The 8224-nt window shown below is 41.2% G+C and overlaps 1 long non-coding RNA gene across 1 annotated transcript; it reads right to left on the reverse strand.

Annotated features, from left to right (window-relative positions):
- Positions 1–1665: 1665 nt before the first annotated feature.
- Positions 1666–8098, reverse strand: LOC109297072. The gene is made up of 3 exons (XR_002097188.1): positions 8087–8098; positions 6511–6512; positions 1666–1775 (listed from the first exon to the last, which is right to left on the reverse strand). It is a non-coding gene; the product is annotated as an uncharacterized LOC109297072 (long non-coding RNA).
- Between the last annotated feature and the right edge of the window lie 126 nt (positions 8099–8224).

Below are 8224 nucleotides of genomic sequence, written 5' to 3' on the forward strand. Positions count from 1 at the left end.
TAAGGGTCCGTAAAATTCCAACTGTTTATCAGCAGAAATATCTATTGTATGATATCTGATTTAAACTCATTAATCATACTCTTGACAGTCACTGAATACCCACTGCAAAATCCTTTTCAGTGAAATGTAAAATTCTTTGGGAGGAAAAACTGCAAGTGCCTGATTTATGCAGCCTTATGTAAAAGGATGGGTCATCACATATTTAACAGGGTAGAATTGAATGCGATTTCTAATGCATTTCCAGTACTGTGAAATAGGGACTCTGACAGAAACATCTCAAAGGTGTAAGGTGGGGGCACATTAGAGCTGTACCAGGGCAGCTGTGATTGCTACAGGTCAGTATTGCAAGCTGAGTGAAAAATTCTCATAACTGGTTTGCTTAGTGAGCGATAGAAACATTTGTGTAATTCCTATACCAATAGCAATCACCATTTCAAACTCTGCCATTTTGCTTTCTCAGGGAGGTAATATTACTGATACAGTACATCATTCTCCACTTTCTTCACTATGCCTAGAAGAGGGAATACCTGAGATATTGGAGCAATACTGACTATTTGCAAAGATGTATGTTAAGATTTGAGCTGTGACATCTCAACAGAAACACACCCCACTCCCTATACCTTTCTTCCTGTCCAGTCAGAGTGGGAGTTTTTTCAGCAGCAGATAAAATACCATTTTCATAACATTTTAAATGAGAGTCATTCTTTAACTTGGACAAAGAATGGGAGAATATAGCCATGGAGAAAAGACGATAAAGACAGATTGCCAGTCTGCCCAGCAACCAGTGATGCATTTCAAATTGTTTGGCTGACAGCCAACAGGTGCTGGCCGCCATTGGACCAGGTAAATGAGGTCATAAGGGCGATATAAGTTAAGGACTGCCCAGGAGGAAGGGGCAGCAGCCATGAGGAAAATTCAGAGAGAGAAAAGAGCTGGACCATCTGAAACTGGCTCTCTCTCTTTCAAAACTCATGATCAAGGAACTGCCTGCCTCCAGAGGGAATCTCCACCTGCCTCTGGATGATAAGCTACCTGAGATCTAACTAGATATACAGCTTGCAGTAACTCAGATGCATGATCAAAGGCTACTCCAGCCACCCCATTTGCTCTATGGGATTTCTCTGATACTACTCAACCCTGTACCCTATTCCAACCCTACTCCTTGTAACCAATACAGTTCTCCTTTGTACCTAGCATGGGAGACTTATTGGGAGTGGATCTAGATTATGCCTTGGGGTCCCCTTAGTTCAGCTAACTAAGGGACACCACTACTTGTGCTTCCAACTGAGAGAAGCACCCCAAGTTCTTGAAGTGAGTCAAGTACCCTGGAGGGCTACTAGGCCTGTGTTTCCCAGGGGAAGCAGAGCCAGGATCAAGCCTGTCCCTGGGTGGTGGCAGCTCTACCCCCAGGCTAACAGGTGTGCTCCAGGAAGGGGGTCGGCCAGACATGAGTTGCCTCCAGGGAGGCACTTGGAGCCTGGAAGGTGGTTGGGCGCAGTCAGGTGGGTGGCTCAGGAGCACCCCCTACTGGCCCACCACAGAGACCTTACTGCTGAGCTAATTAGGCAGCTCCACAGGAAATGTCTCGTGTAGTGTTGGTTACAAAGCACCAACTCACAGGGTCATCATAAAATTCTAATTTATTGGATGGATGCAAAAGTCAGACCATAAACCTTGGTGCTGATCCCCTCAAACACACACACATTCACGCACGCACACACACTCACAGTAGCTAGCTCTAAACACTAAGCACCGGTGTCAGGATATACCTATCCCTAAGCACTGGAGTCTGCTGTTGATGGCCAGTCGAGGCCTCTTTCAATGTGATATTTCTTCAGAAGGGGGACGCCGACTGGTCCTTCTGGCTGGACAGGCAGGGTGCTGGTCAGGTCAAAGAGGGTGCCATTGGGGGGTCATTCTTCACTGCCTTTTATCCCTCTCTGGCAAACTTTGGTGACTCCTCAATTCTTGGGCTTACCCAATCCAGGGGTAGTTGACCTCAAGGGACGTCCCTCTTGATAGCTGGTGGAAGGCAGCTGTCAGCCCCAGGGGTCATGTCTGCACATACGTGCAGTCTCAGAAGTCCATTGATGAATTTTGATTGATTCACTGCCACGATGAATAGAGTTCTGGAAGTGGTTGATCAGGGGTATTTCAGCCCCAAGGGTCTGTTTCCAGCATTGATTAGTTCAAACCGGGGCTTCTGTACCTTTTAACAATGAAGTTCCTGGGAATTCCTGGCTCTTTATTGATTCTTTCCTCTTCTTGATCTCTGATTTTGTAGGTGTTAATTAACACTAATTAAGTTAATTCACATTAATTAAACATTAACATGCTTATCCAGACTAGCTACTGTGTTACACAATCAACCATGATTCAGGGACCTGCTCCATACAGAGATTCCTGCCCTTGTTAACATTGTTACATGGTACAACTTACTTTTAAACTTAAAGTACATTTGTAAAAGTATCTACAAACTCTATTTTCACTACAAATACACCTTATATAAAAACAGTAATGATATAATAAAAAAAAAGAGAGAGGAAGGAAGAAAAGGTAGAAAAGAGAAAGCATCCCCAAAAGGGGGCAAATACTGCAAAAGGGGCTTTTGCCATATGGAGGAGCTTCACATTTGGAGGGGGGGCAGACAAAAAGGTTTCTTGCTACAGTAGATGCACTCCAGGTGGGTTACTGGTCTCAGCCAGCCTGGAACTCTGGTAGTAGCTGGTGCTATTTGGAGCAGCTAGCAGAGGTTGTCAGCTGCTTTCACCCTGCAAATGGAAGCCAACCCAGCTGCCTGAGGAACAGCTGGGCTGCTCAGATTCTTGACTTCTCACCTCCCATCTTCAATGATATGTATCTTGGCCTTGATATAAAACCTAAAACCAAAATGCCAGTTCTGCACTATAGATGACTGAGACCTCTCATCTGGCTAGTCAGCATTTAGGGCTGCCAGTAATGTTACTGAGGCCAAAAAGACTGTTTGCCTGAATACTGGTGCTGGGATGACTCAGACAGCTTGATCTAACCTATCACAAGGACCCAGGACTGGATTTTCCTTCCATTGAAGTAAATAGAGCATTTGCCATTAACCAAAGGAAAAATGCTCGGGTTCTTGCTATATACATGCATTGCAGTGATCACGCAGCTTAGATTTCTAAACACAGATAATTTCATCAATGTGTACACATGCATTCACCCTTGTCCTGTTACAAATCTAGGTGGAGATTTTACATAAACATTGAATGGATTTGGACACCAGGAACTGAAGATTTCCAGGGATTATCATTCTTAAGGTAGAAAATAGTGAGCAAAAAAACCTCACAAGGTAAGTGATTCCCTGGTGTAAATCCAAGGAAGCCAAGGGATCTTTATCAGGGGTTAATATGAATCAATCAGTTTTAATAAACAGATGTTTCTGTAGCTCATACTATATTTTCACACATCTAACACATCTTTTTTCCAAAAACTGGCTGCTAGAAATTGGAGTGTACATTATATGCACCGAAATATGGTATGAGCAATTTCTGGTACTTGCTAGGCAAAAGCAAAAGTCAAGTCGTCACATGATTCACAGGGAACAGAACAAGGAGCAGGCTTAGCTTCCTAACTGCTGCTGCTGCTCAGTTACTTACTACAAGGAAAGATGATTTTTTTCTTTCATTCTGCCTTTCAAAAACAAGGTGTATATCTGATAATTTTAGAGTGCATTGTATGCAAACCTAAAAGGGTAGTCTGCTCGCTGAAAAAAAGAGAATAGTCTAAAGTAGGTTCATTTCTATGTTGGTTTAATTTTTATCTCCCATGTAATCATGTGAAATCAGAATTGGGGCTCCGTGCAAATTGTGCAGCGTAGATTCAAAACAATTGGATTTTTCAATTATATGCTTCTTTTAAAGAAATAAATCTCTTCTTAATTAAATTTGGAGTCCCAGCAATGTATGCCAGCTTCTGCAATCCTTTAGAATAATTTATATTTAAAATAACATTCAAGCACTACATACTTTGTTTGCCAAAGTTTTAAACAGTTAGTTATTACCTCAGAATTAAAAGTCACTGACCACACAGCTAGGAATTATGGGTTGCTGAGCCTATAATGCAGCTGCAGAGGATGAATTATTTGGTTCAGTTCATCAACTATAGTTGAGAAGTGGACTGACACATGAAAATCCAGGAAAATACAAAGCAGAAAGACATCTCCCCATTCTAACAGCTCAGAGGGCATCAGAACCCAAAACAATCAGAGCAATTAACTAAGCATGAAGAATGCTTTCTTTCTTTAATACAGTAATAAGTTTTAACTATAAAATAGCTTTTCATAAATTTTCCATTTTGCATGTAGCAGCTTAACATTTTTATTCGTTAGAAAAATGTTCAGAGAACATTTTTGTGTTCATTAGAAAAATGTTCAGAGAACATTTTTGTGTATGTTTAAATTAACTCTATCAATATGCAATTTGACATAAATCAAAAGTAATGTAATTAATCATGTAGTAAAAAAGTCATTTACTATTTTGAAACATAATGAAAACATAAAACATATGAACCTAAACAATTGCATCTTAAGCTATCACATTACTTAAATATGAATAGAATTTGTGAGCACACCTTATTAGCAAAAAGAATGACTAGATTATGCTAACTAATGAGAACAAATTTTCTTCAGAAATGAAAGTTATCAGTAAAAAAATGCAAAACAAGTTATAATTGATAATCTTCTAAACCAAAGTTTACTTCCTGCTGATTTAAGTGATGAATTTTAGTTTACCATGAATGAAATTGCAGACCTACAAACACAAGCTACAGCTGGCTACATAACTGTAGCAGTCAAAAACTTTATAAACAGGTAACTTTAAATCCCTTTAAGATTGACTGAAAGACCATAGACTTCTATTTAAAAGTATACATACATATCTTATGAAGCCAAGCCATTCCCAACTTTTTTTCTTTCATTTCTCCTTGTTTTTGCACTGTAAAAATAGTAAGAATAGAGAAATAAGTCAAGGGTTTCACAGACAGATTGTGGAAATGTGAAGCACCTTGGAATCCTTTTAGCAAAAAGTGTTATAAAGGAAAGTGAAAGCTTGCCAAACTAATACTCATTTAACGTCTGAGCCGAATCTCCTGAACACTACAAATGAACACTGGATCCTTTAGCTCTGAGAAGTAATTTGGAGGAGACGTATTCAGACACATATGGAGGGCAGCTGAAGGATGGTAGATGGAGTTAGGCCAAGCAGCACTGAGCTGAGCATTATTCTTGTACAACCCCTGGAGTTTTTCCAAGAATGATATCCAAGAGTGACCTTATGGTACTATGAGCAGTTACTCTGACATCTTTCTCTCCTCTTGTCTAAACTTCTAAGTTCAAATTTCTGTCTTTTTCCCTTCCAGTCACAATCTAAACACTGAGAAGTTCTTTGTGAATTTATAGCCAACACAGAACCTGAATGCTTTGTCTTTGGATAGCTCTGTGCCTTCACGAATATGGATTTCCTGGCCCAGATCCTTACAGATTCCTAAATCCAACTGGAATGAACACTTCCTTCTAGTGCTGATCCCAAGTTTTTCCAAGGAAAGTGTCCTCTGACTTAACTGAACTTCAGAGCAGGCCCACAGTGAGGACTGCTGCAATAGTGTTGCCAATTCTGGTGATTTTTAATCGCGTCTCATGATATTCATACAGGAGTCCCAGGTCCTGGAGCCAACTTAGGAAAGAATTTCAGCTTTCTTTTTTTAAAAGGTAAGTCTTCAGCCCTGATGGTTATGGGGAAATGCTGAAAAATATGACCCAAGGGCACATTAAGGGCTACAAAACCAGAAGACAAAGCCACCAATTTATTTATTTTAGAACTTGATTTTTTTTTATTTATTTATTTTTTTAAAGCCTGACTCAGGATTTTTAGTGAGTGACCTGATTCAGGATTTTTTAGTATTTGGTGTTGGCAATACTAATGCAACCATTGTATGAACATCCAAGACAAGCAAAGAGCTATGAATGTAAATTTGCCCCAGGTGATTTCTTTCAGTGGATAGGTAATTCTAGTGGCTATGTGATGTTTACTGTGTATTGATACATTTATGATGGGGTTTGTCAACTAGGGGTACATGTACCTCTGGGGGTACTTGGAAAGGGGCAAGGGGGTATGTGCAGGTGGGGACAGAGTGGTGCCACCCACCACCCTGCACTACCGCCTCCCAGGAGCAGGGTCGGGCGGGAGGAGGCAAGGGCAGTGGTTCCCCTCTGCAGGACACACAGGCAGCTGGATGGGGGTAGTGGGGAGGAAGCTCACATGTGACAGCTGCTGCTGCCGCAACCACCCCCCCACCCACTCCACCAGAAGTGGACCCAGAAGAGGTACACTCCTTTAAAAAGGTTGAAAGCCCCTGATTTATGATAATGGAGAAACTACACGCCAAATTTAGTCTTGGCCTGAGCAGGAGCAAAGCATAATTCTCATTGATTTCAGAGAAGGCTGGACCCAATAAGACCCGCATGTGATCCAGTACATCTACTCTTTCTTGATCCCCATTAATTTTCATGGGAGCTGGGCTGGAAACTTAGAATCCCACATGTTTCAACTTAAGCTTTTGCTATTACCTCCTGAGAGTAAGTACTATTACCTTCATTTCTATCACTGCAACACCACTGAATTCCTGGCATCACCAGACGAAGTCTATTGCTCTCTCTCAGCAAAATAATTTCAATAGAATGGAACTTAAGTTCTGAAATGTATTAAGGACCCAACCTACTCCTTTAGGAGTGAAATCCTTTAGAGTATTGTCACTGACTTCAATGGGAGTAATGTCAGCCTATGATCCCTATTGCAACCCTTTTTGTTACAAAGAGTAAGATTCAGCACCTGCATAATTCTACCAGACACTGAAGAAAATGTTGTCAAAGCACAGAACGAACGTCAACATAACACAGCACCCAGGTTCAGCGGGAAAATAGCATCATTCTGATTTTACAGCTGAAGAGGCTGAAGCATAACTAAACCCTGGCTGCCTTAATGATACAGGCGTGGTGCTCCAGGAAAAACGTATTTTGGCTTTTTTCCTCTATCAATCCATTGCAAATTCTGCTCTGCAATTAGAGAAGTGTAACCTTGCACTGTATTGTTCCACAAATCTGCTTCTGAGCGGCTGTCTCCCTTTCTCTGAAGCATGTTGCCAATGCTGAGAAAGATCTTGCAGAACTCTTGACTTAGCAGCTGGCAAAGTTTATAAAGTGTTTACAATACCCTGCATAATTTGGCTATGAGATAGCACATAGTGCAGCCCTTTGCTGGTACACAGGGGGAAAGAGAAGAAGTGAAAGAAGAAGAGGTAATGGAAAGCCAAGAAAAAACAGATGGCAGCAAGCTCTCCAAGGGTCAAGAATGAATAAATAGCTGAAGAAAATAATTTTTTAATGGGAAAAAATGCATTATCAAATAAATAAAATAACCTTTATGAAACGCAAACTTTATCTGATGTGTATCTTTTTTTTATATTACACATATTGTGTGTCATCCAGACTAATGGTGCATGCAGCATATGTTTGCATAAGAAAATGTGAAGGGGTAAAATAAGATTGCTCATTGGGGAAACATATAGATGGGGTTTGACTTTAAAGCCACATTTCAGTTTTCATGGAAAAATATTCTATAGCTTATGTACCAGGCCTCAGCTAGTGTGAGTCAGAGCGGCTCCACTGACTGCCAAGCAATGAGGCGTATTTAGAGTAGTTGACAAATGGGACCGATCCTGAAATCTTTACACCTTACAGAGGTGCAGCTGTTTGAGAGTTTTGCCTATGCTGATAACCATGGCCTTGGAATCCAAGTAAGTAGTTTTAGCTGCATACATGCAGATGATTGTTTTCCATGACTGTCCTACCTGTGGGTCTGAAGGTGGCTGACGAGGCCTATCTAGGGACAACAGAATCTGTTGCAGCTCAGGCACATATTTCTGTGTGGGGTGGGTGACTTTGAATTCTTGGTTCAGTCCATCACATGCTGTTTCTGCCACTCCCACTTTTCCATCTTCTGATGTCACCATGAGGTTTCAGAGTACTGAGTTGCCTGCAGCAGACACTTCCTACAGATTTCATAGATTTATAGATTGTAAGGCCGGAAGGGATCTTAGAAGATCATTGGGTCTAGTCCCCTGTGTGGCGGGTGCAGAGATCCCACCTCAGGAACACAGCTGGGTATTCATATCCCTCCGCTGTTTCCACCAC

The sequence above is a fragment of the Gavialis gangeticus genome, unplaced genomic scaffold, assembly GCF_001723915.1.
Source record: "Gavialis gangeticus isolate Ggan-Ray unplaced genomic scaffold, GavGan_comp1, whole genome shotgun sequence".
Taxonomy (NCBI): domain Eukaryota; kingdom Metazoa; phylum Chordata; order Crocodylia; family Gavialidae; genus Gavialis; species Gavialis gangeticus.